Below are 16,020 nucleotides of genomic sequence, written 5' to 3'. Positions count from 1 at the left end.
GCTTTATGGATTGATGGGATTTACCAGGTAAGAAAGTTAGATTATTGTGAATACATTTTAGGTTCTACCAAATAACTTCTAGTTTAAATGTTAGAAGTTGGGGGGCATCTGGGTGGCTCAATTGGTTAAGTGTCCAACTCTTTTTTTTTTTTCTTTTTTAAGATTTTATTTATTCATGAGAGAGACAGAGGCATAGGCAAAGGGAAAAGCAGGTTCCCTCTGGGGAGCCTGATGTGGGACTCAATCCCAGGACCCCAGGATCATGGCCTGAGCCGAAGGCAGATGCTCAACCACTGAGCCACCAAGGCGCCCCAAGTGTCCAACTCTTGATTTTGACTCAAGGTCATGATCTCAAGGTTGTGATATTGAGCCTCATGTCAGGCTCTTGCTGGGTATGAAACTTAAGATTCTCTCTCCCTGCCCCTCCTCTATGCCCCTCCTCACACCCCTCCCAAAATAAAATAAATAAAAATAAAAGAAGTGAGAAATTTTTAAATTAAATTTAAAACATGAAAAACTATGATCTGATTTTTAAGTAACAATCCTGGGAAAGCTATGGCCAATTCCCTTTTTTGGTAAATGGACCACCATTTACTTGACTTTATTCACTCTTCCTGCTCAATAACTTCAGTAGCCAGTCTGTATCATGTCCAGTGTATTCTACGGTCTATATGTTCTACTTATTCAACCTTGTGTGGATCGCTTATGTCTTCTTCCCAACAACACTTCCCAGCAACACTACTTTACTTTAGGTTTTGTCTTTTTTTCCTGGATTGTTACAATATTGTCCTAAAACATAGTTTACCGTTTTCCCCTAAATGAATTTTTTAATATAAAATTTAATTGCCACTTCCCTTCATAAAAATTTTCTGTAGCCTGCCTTAGCTTTCAAGATTAATCATGTTGCTTTCTTGAGTTTTATTTTAGTCATCTGAAAAACAGAGTTAATGCTCTCTACTTCATAAAGATATCATTAGGATTAAATCAGCACCTTAAATTACTGTGCATTACCTACAGTAATACTTTAGTATTCCCCAGGGCTTTGTTCTGAGCTCCTTGCTACATATTCTACCTGGTTTTAATTATTCAGTATGTATGGATGAGACCCAGATCTGTCTCTTTAATTTAGTAGTAATTCCTTGAGCTTCAAGCTCACCTTTTCAGGACAGATCCATTTAGATGGCCCTGCCGGCAGCCTCAGATTCTTCCTGTCTCAGCCTCACTCATCGTCTCCCTTCCAGGGAAGCCAAACATGCTGTTGCTTTTCTTTTTCTTCTTTTTTTTTTTTTAAATATTTTTTTAAAAAATTTTTTATTTATTTATGATAGTCACACACAGAGAGAGAGAGAGAGAGAGAGAGAGAGAGAGGCAGAGACATAGGCAGAGAGATAAGCAGGCTCCATGCACCGGGAGCCTGATGTGGGATTCGATCCCGGGTCTCCAGGATCGCGCCCTGGGCCAAAGGCAGGCGCTAAACCGCTGCGCCACCCAGGGATCCCCATGCTGTTGCTTTTCGAACATTTCTTGCAGTTACCGTGATCTTTTGTACAGTTGTAAGAGGTTGAAACCTTGGAATCTTTATTTCCTTACTTCTCATATTTGGTAATCAGTTGTATTGACTGATGACAGCTCTTGAGTGTCCCTAGAATTTGCCTCTCCCTGTTTCACTCTCCTTGTCTTAGTAAGGGGCCATTATGGCCTTTCTTTAAGGGCCTGTTGGAAAAGCTTATTTACTAACTCATTCTCTTCCTCTAGTCTCTTTCTCCTTCCTACAGAAATCCATCTTTTGATTGATAGCAGATTTATTTTTCAAAACAGATTTGATAATGTGGAAACTCTTTTTAAAGGTCTGTATTAACTTTATTCTACATCATTTAACACCTGACTCTAAAGAAAGATACAAAAACACTAACAATGTACGTCATTACTTTCTGGAATGTATGTCATACACATACACACACACACACACACACACACACACACACACACACACACATATATATGTATACTTCTTAAAGATTTTCTTTATTCATGAGAGACACAGAGAGAAGCAGAGACACAGCAGAGAGAAGAAGGCTCCCTACGGGGAGCCAGATGTAGGACTTGATCCCAGGACCCTGGGATCACAACCTGAGCCAAAGGCAGCCGCTCAACCACTGAGCTACCCAGGTGCCCTTGGAATGATACTTTAGAAAGATCCCATCAGTAAACTTTTTTATTTCCTTTTTTAATATTATGGTAAGATGCAGCATTTATCCTAACCATTTTCCAAGTACACTGTCACACTTCATATAAGGGGAATCATACAGTGTTTATCTTGTGACTGGCTTATATCAGCATAATGTCCTTAAGGTTCATCCACATTGTAGCATATTTCAGAATGTCCTCCTTTGGCAAACCTTGTTGCACTTCACAGAAAATGTGTTTTTACAGATTCATGGTTCGTGCAATCTTATGTTAACACATCTGTTGGTGTCCTTTTTTCAGTAGCATTTGTTCATTTCATGTCTTGGTGTGACATTTTGGTAATTCTTAGCAACATTTCAAGCTTCTTCATCTTTATTTGTTCTGGTGGTCTGTGACAGTGATCTCTGATGTTACTATGTAATTCTGCTGGGGCTGCACTCGCAGAAGGTGGTGAGCTTAGGTGACATGCGCCATGTGTTCTGTCTGCTCAACTCAACGGCCCTTTCCCTGTCTTTCTCCCTGACCTCTTTATGCCCTAGGACAACAGTATTGAAATCAGGGCAGTAACCCTACCATGGCCAGTAAGTGCTCAACCCAAAGTAACACTTGCATGTCTCTTACTTACAACCAGAAGATTAGTGAGGAAGGCATGTCTAAAGCCGAGATAGGCCAACAGGTGGATGGCTTGTGTCAGACAGCCAAGCTATAAATGTGAAGGAAAAGCTCCTGTTCCTACCACAGTGAACAATGAATGATAGGGAAATGAATTAGCTTTATTGCTGATACTGGGGAACGTTCGGTGGATAAAAGGTCAAACCAACCACAACATTCCCTTCAGCCAAAGCCTCACCCAGAGCAAGGCCCTGATTCACTCTCCTCAGTCCCGTGAAGGCTGAGAGAGGAGAGGAAGCTGCAGAAGAAAGGTCTGAAGCCAGTAGAGACTGGTTCACGAGGTCTAAGGAAGGAAGCTGTGTCCATGGCATGAAGGTGCCAGGCAATACAGCAGGTGATCCAGAAGATCTAGCTGAGATCATTAACGAAGGTGGCTACACTGACCAACTGATTGTCAGTGTGGGTGAAAGAGCCTGCCATGGGAAGGAGCTGTCATCTAGGACTTGTGTGGTTAGAGAGGAGAAGTCAGTGCCTGGCTTCAGAGCTTCCGAGGACTGGCTGATTGTGTTGTGGGGGCTAATGCAGTTGGGCACTTTTAAGTTGTAGCAGGTGCTTATTGATCATTTCTCAAATCCTAGGGCCCTTGGAATTCTGGTAAATCTACTCTGCATGTGCTCTATAAATGGAACAGCAGAGCCCAGAGGATAGCACATCTGTTTACACCATGATTTACTGAAAAACTTTTTTAAGATTGTATTTAGTTTAGACAGACTGTGAATAGGCGAGGGGCAGAGGGAGAGGCAAGAGAGGATCTCAGGCAGGCTCCACGCTGAGCATGGAGCCCAATGTGGAGCTCAGTCAGTCTCACCACCCTGAGATCATAACCTGAGCCAAAATCAAGAGTCGGCCACTTTACTGACTAAATCACCCAGACGTCCCAGTTTACTAAATGTTTTAAGCCCACTTTTGAGACCTGCTTAGGAAAAAAAAAATCCCTTTCACATCATCCATCACTTAATGAATATGTACCCAATTTTACAACAGTTCTGATGGAGTTGGACAACGAGATTTATATTGTTTTCATGCCTGTTAACACATCCATTCTGCAGCCTATGGAGGATCAAAGAATCATTTCAACTTTCAAGTATTTTTTTATTTTAAAAATTAATTATATTTATTTTTTGTTGGAGTATAACATACAGTGTTATATTTGTTTCATGTATACAGGTGTACAGTGTAATGATTCAGCAATTCTGTACATTACTCAGTGCTCATTATGATAAGTGTGCTCTTCATCTCCTTTATCTGTTTCACCCATTGTTCCCACTCACCTCCCCTTTGGCAACCACCAGTTGGTTCTCTATATTTAAGAGTCTTTCTCTCTTTTAAAAAATTTCTTATTCAAGTCTTCTTATTTAAGAAGTACATTTCATAGGACTGTACCTGCCATACATAGTGATGCCTCTAATAGATCTGGGAAAAGTTACTTGAAAACCTTCTGGGAAGGATTCACCATCTTAGATGCCATGAAGAACATTCATGATTCATGGGGAGAGATCAGAATATCAACATTATTAGGAGTTTGGAAGAAGTTGATTCCAGTCTCCCTAGATGACTTAGAGGGATTCAGGATTGCAGGGGTGGTGGAAACAGCAAGAGAACCAGAATTAGAAATAGAGCCTGAAGATGGGACAGAACACCTGCGATCTCAGGATACAACTTGAACAGAAGAAGAGTTGCTGCTGCTGAATGAGCAAAGATAGTGGTTTCTTGAGGTGGGATCTACTCGTGGTGAAGCTGCTGTGAAGACTGTTGAAATAACAACAGAGGATTTAGAATAGTGCATCAGTTCGGTTGATAGAGCAGTGACTGGCTTTGAGAGGATTGACTCCCAATTTTTTTTTTTAAGATTTTATTCATTCATTCATGAGAGACACACACACACAGAGAGAGAGAGAGAGAGAGAGGGAGAAAGGGAGAGAGAGGCAGAGACACAGGCAGAGGGAGAAGCAGGCTCCATGCAGGGAGCCTGATGTGGGACTCGATCCCAGGTCTCCAGAATCATGACCTGGGCCGAAGGTGGCCAAACCGCTGAGCCACCCGGGCTGCCCTGACTCCCAATTTTGAAAGAAGTTTTGTGGATGAAAGCTATCAAACGGCATTGCTGCAGAGAAAATTTCATGAAAGGAAGAGTCATTTGAGGCAAGGAACTTCATTGTTGTTTTAAGAAGTGGCCATAGCCACTGAAACCTTCAGTAACCACCACCCTGTTCAGTCAGCAGCCCTCACCTGCAAAAAGATTTTGAGTTGCAGAAAGCTCAGATGATAGCATTGGTTAGGAATCAAGTATTTTTTTAACTAAGGTGTGCACATTGTATTTAAAAATATAATGCTCTCACACACCTAAAAAACTACAGTATAGTGTAAAAATAACTTTTATATGTGCTGGAAGACCAAAAAATTCATCTGGCTTGCTTTTTCCAAAATTTGGTTATTGTGGTGGTCTGGAACTGAAGCTGCACAATATCTGAAGTATGTCTGTACCACATTTTGCTTATTATTCCTCTGTTGATGGACATTTGGGTTGCTTCCATATTTTATCTATTGTGAGTAATGCTGCTATGTGTGTGTGTTCATACATCTCTTTGAGACCCAGATTTCAGTTCATTTGGGTTTATACACCAGAATAGAATTTTTATATCCTATGGTAATTCTCTTTTTAATTATTTGAGGGACTGTATAACATTTTTCTCAGCGTTTGTATCTTTTCACAGTCTCTACAGAGGACTAAAATTCTAATTCCTACACATCTTTGCCAACACTTATTTTCTGTTTTTGTCAGTTTTAGTTTTGATTTGTGTTTCACTAATGATTACTGATGTTGAGTATGTTCTCTCTATTGGAGTCCTTTATTGAATCATATTGTTTGTTTTTTTTTGTTGTTGTTGTTTTAGGAATACTCTATGTATTTGGGATATTAATCCCTTATAAACTTTTGTTGCTCTCCAGTCACCAGATAATGAAGGCCAAGTTCCGTCCTGGCATTTAAAACCTTTCCCTTACCATTTAGCACATTGAAACCACAATTCCTGTGTAATGTCTCTGTTCATTTGTTATTTGCTTGCGCACCTCCCCAACTGTGTTTTACATAACAGAGCTGTATGAGGTAGTTGAGAAGCTGAAGTCCAAATATCTCATCATATAAAGCTTTTCTCTCAACTTTCTTACCCCCTTTGTACCCAAGAAATAACTGATCCCTCATGTGTAATCCCTTAACACTTAAAAAAAAGTTACACTAGTAATCCATGACTATGTTCTTTAAAAAAACAAAAGTGAAATTGTGAACCCTGTCTGCCTTTTAAATTTAAAATTTTTTTTTTATTTTTTAAAGATTTTATTGATTCATGAGAGAGACAGAGAGGCAGAGACATAAGCAGAGGGAGAAGCAGGCTCTCTGCAGGGAGCCTGATCTGGGACTCAGTCCCAGGACGCCAGATCACAACCTGAGCTGAAGGCAGACGCTCAACCACAGAGCCACTCAGGTGCCCCTTGTCTGCTTTTTTTTTTAGATTCCAATCCCAGTTTGCTCTGCAGTTAGCTTTATATCTCTTGGGTAAATAAATACCTTGGAGTAGCATTACTAGGTCATATCACATGTCTGGTGATTTTAGATAGGATGATGGAAATTGTGTGACATTATCAAGTGTCTTTTTCTTCTTTTCCTTTAGGGAATGTCTATATTATTTTGAGTGGCAATTAAGTTGTAGATCTCCTTGATCCTTTTGGAGCTTGTTTGTATGTTTTAAAGGTGGATTAAGCCTTCACCATAGGTGAGCTGAGCCCTCCTGAGCTGTCCACAGAATTCCCTAGTCCTTAGCAAGGTCTCTCATCTCTGGCTAGTCAGAACTAGAATGTCTCCCAGCCTTGTATGAGTTTTGCAGCCCTAAACCCTGGCAGTTACTCTTTGGCAGGCATTGTGAGGTCTCACCAGATATTTACACAGGTTAGTATTCACAAAGACTCAAGGGGAGCCCTTGGGGTTTCTAGAGCTCTGTCTCTGATTTTCTGTCTCTGGTGCTCTTTTCCACAGATAGCTCCTTCTATTTCCTTGAATGTAACAAGACTGTCATACTATATTGGCCTACATGGTAGTCTGAAAAATGACTTTTATCAGAGAACTTTGTTTTTCCTCACAGTCTTGTGCTTCCTGTTATCCAGTATCTATAGTTGTTGCCTCTATTTTATCCAGTTTTTATGTTGTTTCTAGGTGGCTACTTTGATACTAGTTCCCCTGTTAGTATAATAATAAAGTGGCCACCTGCCCATCAATCAACTTGTACAGTTTTGCATCTTTTTCATTGGAATGTGTTTTACCACATCCAGATACCATTATTTTATTTCGGCCAGAAATAGTGTATACTTTCATTATTGATATTCTAGTAAACAATTGTGTTGACTACAAATGATGGCATATGAGGTATGGAGTGTGAGGAAAGAAACCTTTCTGAGACTTTCTAGGACTATGATTGGACAACCAAAGTCCCAGAATTCATCTAGGATTGCCAGAACTTCCTAGATTAAGTGTAGCACATTCTAAAATCCTTTTAAGATTCAAAAAGCTGAGTTGCTAAGGAAGGAGATCTTACAAGTTTTCATCACAAAGTGATGGATGTTATTAGTGTTGTTATTTAATTTATTTAATTTATTTATTAATTTAATATACACATTAGATCAAATTAGTATGTTTTATATTAACCTTCACACTGGTTCTATGTCAATTATACCTCAGTAAAATGAGGGAAAAAAAGACTTGAAAATCAGATACTACACTTGATCTTAGCCAAAAGGCCGAGAAGCGATAAAACTTGAAAATCAGAAATGAGAGTACTCTTCATTGCCATAACTAACAAGAGGCATACAACAAGTGTTGTATTTATACAATGTGCTAAAGAGGTATAAGATGCAAATGAAGAGAGAACTATTTAGAGATCATGGTGATATAAAGCAGCAAACGCCAAGTGAATGAATGTCCCCAAAAGTGGTAATAGTATTAGGGGAAAGTGCTAGAGTAGTCAGGGGAAGTTTTGTATTTTAGCTATTCTTGGAAGGAAGGATCAGACATTAATAGGAGAAATAGTGTATAACTAGGTATATTTTTAAAGTTCCTGTCTATTCTGTCTGTCTCCCAAATCTATCAAGTTGTGTACCACATTGTTATTTTCTTTGGCTGGCACTGAAAGTATTTGAGATCTCCTGCATAATAGAATTTGTTGAAATAAATGTTTTGAATTTGATTGTGTAGTGACTGTTTTCAGTATCACCTTATTCAGCCCTTCAAAGCATACTTGACATAAATTTTAAAGACAATTTTTTTTCTTTTAAAACTTCTCTGTAATTTTTGTGAGAAATTTCTGAGTTAGTGTAGTTTGGGTTTTTATTTTTGTCATTTTGATGGGTAATTGCTTCCTCCTCGAGGCTGTGGGAAGTTTAATAGTTGACCTACCCAATGGAAGCATTTCATTTTTTATTGCCCTTTGAGGCCACCTGTTGACATGAATGCCTTGCATTCATTAAAGTGAAAGCTGGGAAACTCTTAATTCATGAAAAATTCATTAGTAAAACAAAACTCTAGAACTGGCTTGATTTCATTTTTCCTACTTTTTAAAATGATGTTGGACTGGATGTTAACCACCTCAGATAAACATAGAGCAGGTTAGAGATGTGGAGAAGAAATTTCATTTGAAATTAGAGATACTTAGGTTCTTTTTTTTTTTTTTTTTAAGATTTTATTTATTTATTCATGAGAGACAGAGAGAGAGAGGCAGAGACACAGGCAGAGGGAGAAGCAGGCTCCATGCAGGGAGCCCGATGTGGGACTCGATCCTGGGTCTCCAGGATCACACCCTGGGCTGAAGGCGGTGCTAAACTGCTGAGCCACCCGGGCTGCCCGAGATACTTAGGTTCTGATCCAATTCTACTTTTCACTGATAGTAACTTTGTAAAAGCTGTTTTTTGAGTCACTTTATATCTTTTGTGTATTTATAGAGTAAGAAAAAGGAGTTCTCATGTTCTTAATAAGTTGTGATTCTTATTATTGTCTAGGCTGCCTTCTGAATTATTAAACATAATTTGCCTTTACTAGGTATTTAGGACAGTTTATGTCCAGACAAGTTGGGGATTTAAGTTCACTAATTATGTGGATCTCTCTCTCTCTCTTTTTTTTTAAGATTTTATTTATTCATAGAGACACAGAGAGAGAATGAGAGGCAGAGACACAGGCAGAGGGAGAAGCAGGCTCCATTCAGGGAGCCTGATGTGGGACTCGATCCAGGGTCTCCAGGATCACGCCCTGGGCTGCAGGCGGCGCTAAACTGCTGTGCCACCAGGGCTGCCCTATGTGGATCTCTTATAATCTGTTTCATTTCTCCAAATTCACTAGTAATGTCCCCACTTTAATTTCTGATTTTAGTGGGTTGAACTTTGTTTTTTCCTTAGTTTTTTCAACTTTATTAATATTTTCAGAAAAACTAATTTGCTTTCATTGATTTTTTCTTTTGTTTTTCTATTCTCTGTTTTGTTTATATCCACTCCAGTCTCTTTTTTTTCCCCCAGTCTTTATTATACTCTTTCTTCTGCTGGTTTTGAGTGTAGTTTGCTCTTCTTTTTCTAGTTCCTTAAGTTGTAAAATTAGGTTATAGATTTGAGATCTTCTTTAAGCATTTAAGCTATAAATATTTCTCTAAGCACTGCATTTACTGCATCCCATAGTGTTGTGTTTTCATTTTTCATTAGGCTCAGAGTATTTTCTAATCTCCTTTTTGTTTTTTTTCTTTGACTTATTGCTTATTTAAGAATTGTTTAATTTCCAAGTTTGTGAATTTTTTAGTTTGCCTTTTGTGACTGACATCTACTTTCACTAAGTTGTGGTCAAAGAAGATCTATGTATGATTTCAGGCCTTTTAAACTTATTGAGACATTTTTGTGGCTGAATATATGTTCTGTCTTGGAAAGTGTTCATGTGCATTTGAGAACATGTATTGTGCTGCTGCTGGGTGGAGTATTCATATGAGTCTGAGGTCTAAGTGATTTATAGTGTTTAGATTGTTTCTCTTCTGATCTTCTGTCAGATTCTATCCATTATTGAAAGTGGGATATTGAAATTCCCAGCTGCTGTTGTAGAACTGTTCTTTGGTTCTGTCGGTATTTGCTTTATATGTTTTGGGCTGTGTTACTATATGTGTAGCTGTTTGTGGTATCTTCATGCTGGATCGACCCTTTTATTAACATAGATCATAGTTGATTTACAATGGGATTTTATCTCAGTAAATCCACTACAAATTGAAAATATTGTAAGTTGAAAATGCATTAGTATACCTAATTTTACAAACATAGCCTAGCCTATCCTACCCTAATGTGCTCAGAACACTTCTATTAGCCTTACATTAGTTGGGCAAAATCATCTAACACAGCTTATTTTATAATAAAATATTTTATAAAAAAATTGAGTAACTCATGTAATTTATTGAAAAACAGTGATTACATGAGTGTAAAATTTTTGTGTGTCAATTGTTTAACCTTGTGATGGCTTGGCTGATTGGGAGCTATGGCTTGCTGTTACTACCCAGCATCACAAGATTATTATCCAATTGCATATCCCTAGCCCAGAAAAGATCAAAATTTGAAATATGGTCTATGAATGTGTATCACTTTCATGTTGCTGTAAGGTGGGAAAATGTAAGTCAAGTCATTTGTTTGTTTGTTTAAAGATTTTATTTATTTATTCACGAGAGACACAGGCAGAGGGAGAAGCAGGCTCCATGCAGGGAGCCCTGGGCCTAAGGCAGGTGCTAAACTGCTGAGCCACTCAGGGATCCCCAAGTCAAGTCATTTGAAGTTGAGAATCATCTGTAATGTCCTTCTTTGTTTCTTGTAACAATTTTTGATTGAAAGTATTTTGTCAGGTCTTAACTATAAACATTCTTCTCTGTTTAGTTGCAATTTGTGTGAAACATCTTTTTCTGTCCTTTCACTTTCAAACTATATGTGTCTTTCCATCTAAAGTAAGGTCTCTGAGAGAAAACTTAGAAATGGTGTCATAGGTTTGTTTGTTTTAAACATTCTGACAGTGTTTGCCTTTTAATTGGAGTGTTTAATACAATGATATTTAAAATACTGATAAAGACTTATGCCATTTTGCTGTTTGTTTCCTGTGTATCATATGTTTTTTGTTACTCAGTTTTTTGTTACTCATTAATGCCTTATTTTGTGTTTGATTTTTTGTGGTGTACCATTTTGGTTCCTTTCTCATTTCATTTTCTGAATGTGTTTTAGTTATTTTCTTAGTGGATACCTTGGGGCATACAATTAACATCTTAAACTCACAACAACCTGAATTGCATTAACAATTTAGCTTCAATACTATATAAAAAGTATGCTTCTAGGGATCCCTGGGTGGCGCAGCGGTTTGGCGCCTGCCTTTGGCCCAGGGCGCGATCCTGGAGACCCGGGATCGAATCCCACCCACATCGGGCTCCCGGTGCGTGGAGCCTGCTTCTCCCTCTGCCTGTGTCTCTGCCTCCCTCTCCCTCTCTCTCTCTCTGTGACTATCATAAATAAGTTAAAAAAAATTTAAAAAAGTATGCTTCTATACATATCCATCCCTCCCCTTTTATGTTCTTATGGTCACACATTACATCTTCATGCATTGTGTGCCCAATTACATGGATTTATAATTATTATTTTATGCATTAGTCTTTTAAATTATATAGGTAAAAAGATGGATTTCTTTTTTTTTAATAATAAATTTGTTTTTTATTGGTGTTCAATTTGCTAACATACAGAATAACATCCAGGGCTCATCCCGTCAAGTGCCCCCCTCAGTGCCCCTTACCCAGTCACCCCCGACCTCCTCTCCTTTCACCACCCCTAGTTCGTTTCCCAGAGTTAGGAGTCTTCCATGTTCTTGTCTCCCTTTCTGATATTTCCTACCCATTTCTTCTGCCTTCCCCTCTATTCCCTTTCACTATTACTTATATTCCCCAAATGAATGAGACCATATAATGTTTGTCCTTCTCCGATTGACTTATTTCACTCAGCATAATACCCTCCAGTTCCATCCACGTTGAAGCAAATGGTGGGTATTTGTCATTTCTAATGGCTGAGTAATATTCCATTGTATACATAAACCACATCTTCTTTATCCATTCATCTTTCGATGGACACCGAGGCTCCTTCCACAGTTTGGCTATTGTGGACATTGCTGCTAGAAACATCGGGGTGCAGGTGTCCCGGCGTTTCATTGCATCTGTAAAAAGATGGATTTCTGAACCAAAAACACAGCACTCCATCTGCTGTTTCCTAACTCTCTGGTAGTTTTCTGTGGCCTAGAATCTGGATTTGAAGCCACAGGCTCACACATCCCTTCCTTCACCTACTAGCTCTGTGACCATGAGCATAATTCTTAATATTTCTAAGCTTTAATTTCTTTTCTGGAAAAGGGGGGGGGGAAGCTAATGCCTGTCCCAAAGGATTATAAACATTTAGTTGAGACAATGCATGCAGAATATTTTGTACACTCATGCTTCATAAATCCTCAATTTATTGCTGTTTTTCCTGACATTCATTGCTTTTTATAATCTGATTTTATTGTTCCAGTCTCATCTCTTCCAGAAGTCTATACTATACTCCCAAATATTATGGAACTATAATATTTTCTATCAGAAATTTAGGTTTTTTTTATTAATGTAATTCTTAACATTTTACTAAATTTTGTTATATTTGGAAGAAGAGATAGAGACTTCCACGTGAAATTTATCTTTAATTTTATTTTGTGAGTCATTGTGAAGTCAGAATTTTCTTAAATTCGTTTAAAATTCTATTAATACTTCAGCTCTCTAATAAATGAAAGTATTTATATAAAGGAAAATAGAGGACTTCCAATTTGAAGTTGGTGATAAGCTTTTTTTCCATCTTTCCTTTTAAAAATAACCAATGGAATAAAAAGTTAAAATGCTACTTCTGTCTTTCATGAAAGTTAGAGGCATCTTTAACCCTTGGGATAAAAATTGGATAGGGAAGAATTTGAAACCAAAGAGCCTAAGGTTACTTACATGATACAGATAAAAAGCAACTTGTTTGAGTCCCATAAATACAGAGAATAAACTAATGGTTATCAAGGCATGGAGGGAGTTGGTTGGGGGGAGATGGGCAAAATAGGTCAAGGGGAGTGGGAGATACAGGTTTCCAGTTACAGTGTAAATAAGTCATAGGGATAAAAGGCACAGCATAGGGAATATAGTTCATTGGTATTGGAGTAGCACTGTATGGTGACAGATGGGGAAGGCATGGCATAATGTATATACCTATTCACTGCTTTGTACACTTGAAGCTGATGTTACAATGTGTATCAACCATATTTCAGTTTGAGCAATACAAAAAGAAGAAAAAGAAATGTACCTCGTTTGATCTGCAAAACCATGGAAAGACCCAGGAATTAGATGCAGTAGTATTATAGAACATAGGAGTAAGCCAGGGGCTATCAACAGGGGTATTGGTTTAAAAAACTGAATAAGGAATTTTGTGATTCTGCTTCACAGGTGACAGGAAATACATTGTCTAGTTAAGCCAGAGGGATTCCAGACAAAGTAGGGCAAAGATGAGATGCTAAACCAGGTGGGGATTAGATGAAAGTTGTCGTACTGAACAGTAGGATGTCAAGCCTTCTTCCCCTGCTTGACTCTAGACTTCCAACTTCCATGCCTAGATATCCTAGGCAGGATTGAGGGATCCTTCCTGGGGAAGTTAAATCACTCCAGAAAAATGACCCAGTAGGCCCTAATATTTGAAGAACTCAACAAAAATGCCAGCTGGCCGTTACCAGTTGACAAGCACAGTATGAACACACACAGCTTATAATCGACTTTTTCTTGTTAACGTGTTCAACATGACTGAATAGCCAGGGATTGATTGTTAATCATTTTAGGAAAGCTTCTAGTGTAAAAGAGAGACACACAACAGAAAAATGGAAGCTCAAAGGAAATAGTGCAGAGAACAAAGCCACTTTGAGGAAATGATTATTCACAACAATTAAAAGAAGAAACGCGGAGCAGGTGAGAAAGTTCCTGGAAGGAAAGGACAAAAGCAGAAATTTCAAATTCAGTGAAGCATTGGAAGAAACAGTTGAGGAACTCTCCCAGTAAGAGAGAAAAAAGGGGAGAATTAGAAGTTAATATGAAGTCCAGCATCTAACCTAGTGGGAATTCCAGAAAGAGATAACAGAAGTGGAGAGTTAGTAGATTAAGGTAACATGTAAATTTTCCAGCTTGTAGGTGCTCCATGCAAACAGTGATAAGTTTACGTACTTGTAAAGTATGTCCTGATATTTTAGAACTCACTAGAAACCAAAGGAAGATCAATTCTAAGAACTTCCAGGTAGGAAAAACAGATCAAGAATAAAGTCTGTGAATAAGAATATCTTTGAATTCCACAGCTACACATTAGAGTCTAAGTGACATTGGTGGAAAGCCTTTAAAATGCTGAAAGAAATACATTGAGTTGAGCTTTTATTAAGGGTTTTGTCAAGCATACACTAGAGGGAACAGCATAGTGATTAACCCTGAGCCCGTCTCTTGCATTCAGAAGTTACCAGTAGCTGTCTCTCACTATGCATATATGCTTTTGGTATTTTGAAGCAAGTTTCAGATAGTATATCACTTCAGTCTTAAATAGTTTTATCAGTAACAAGTAGACATTTTAAAGAAACAGTTTAAAGAAGACATTTTAAAGAAAGCTATAATATTATGTCTAACAAACCTAATAATTTACTAATATCAAATACTTTGTGTTGTTTTCACCATTTTAACGCAAAGCTGTCTTTTTAGAAATTGATCTGTTCAAACCAGTATCTGGTTTTGGTTATTGATTCCCTGGGTTTGTTATTTTGATAAAGATAACAGAATTGTGCTTTTTTAAAAAATTAACTCCTTCCACATTCTGTAGCCATAATTATATAAAGAAGAACTTTCTTTCATTATCTATTTAATGTTTACCCTGAAATATAGTCCACGCAGGAAAAACAAAAGAGATGCTCATTTCTTTACCTTTTCTTACAGTGATGAATGAAATTGTGTCCTAAGAACTTTCAGAGATAACCAACTAACGAGTGTTTTTTAGTCTTGCTGTAAAGGCAGCGGTTTTTACATTTTTGAGTTCTTATCATTTGCAGTCAATCTTTCTGATCATATTGCCATATCTTTAGCCTGTGGGGGAGCCCATAAAAATGGTGTTATTTAGATGACATCCTTGTTAGACCTATGGCTCATCTTAACATTTCTTGCCCCTGTCTTGGAGTAAGTCAGCTCTCCAAAGACCTTTGATATCTTCTGTGCAAAATGGAATTTTGAAGACCCAGGACTTGATGCTAATTGTTATTTGGTTGTATTTGCTTTTAGGACTTTTTAGTGCATAGAGATAAAAAGTAGATTTTAGAAAGGAAAAATACATTGTGAATTAATACTGGTAGCTTTAACTCAAAAGATTAAGTTAAAGATTTTAAAAGCTTTAAAATTTAAAAAAATTTTAAAAGTTAAAAATTTTTCTTCTCTAGTTTTATATTTGTGTATTTTCTTTTATTGATAATCTTGGTTCCTAATAACATGAACATAATCACTTATTTGCTTTATTGTATACATAGTAGCTCCAAAACAATATCACTATTATTATAACAGTATTGTTACTAATACAGTTTGATTCTTTCAGGATTTTTATCCTTAGTAGGAGATTTCCCACTAAGAATGCACAAAATACTGTGTTTCAGAGTTCCTTGAAATCTTATTTGTGCTGCTAGCTTGATGTACAATTAAGTTTCTTTTCTGTTTTTAGAGATTGATTTTTGTTGTGGATTTTAATTTTAACTTGGCTTATTATATGAAATATTTTCATGTCCCAAAGTTTAAAAAAATTGTAGCTAGCATTTTTTATCCTGTATTCTCTCTTCCACTGAGGATAACAATTTTTATTTTAGGTTTGGCTATCCTTTTCATTTTTAAAACATGAGCACATGCATTTAAACATTTGTATTTCCTTGCTTGTCACACAAATGTAGTATATCACATACAGTATTGTGCACCTTAATTTTTCTCACTAAATGAGAGTTCCTGGAGGCGATTCCAAGGAGTTGAAAGAGTTCTTCCACCTTTCATTTTTTTTTTTGGCTGCATGATA

General features: G+C 37.5%; 1 protein-coding gene and 1 pseudogene across 4 annotated transcripts in view; one reads left to right on the top strand and one right to left on the bottom strand.

Annotated features, from left to right (window-relative positions):
• Window positions 1–16,020, top strand: part of RIC1 (RIC1 homolog, RAB6A GEF complex partner 1) — a 138,261-nt gene that overhangs the window by 62,201 nt on the left and 60,040 nt on the right. The window lies entirely within an intron of this gene.
• Window positions 7,562–7,659, bottom strand: LOC112922165 (U2 spliceosomal RNA; annotated as a pseudogene).

Source organism: Vulpes vulpes, chromosome 1, assembly GCF_048418805.1.
Source record: "Vulpes vulpes isolate BD-2025 chromosome 1, VulVul3, whole genome shotgun sequence".
In the NCBI taxonomy this organism is placed as follows: domain Eukaryota; kingdom Metazoa; phylum Chordata; class Mammalia; order Carnivora; family Canidae; genus Vulpes; species Vulpes vulpes.
The sequence above is the reverse complement of the archived record's forward strand: the minus strand, read 5'-3'. Positions and strand labels throughout refer to the sequence as shown.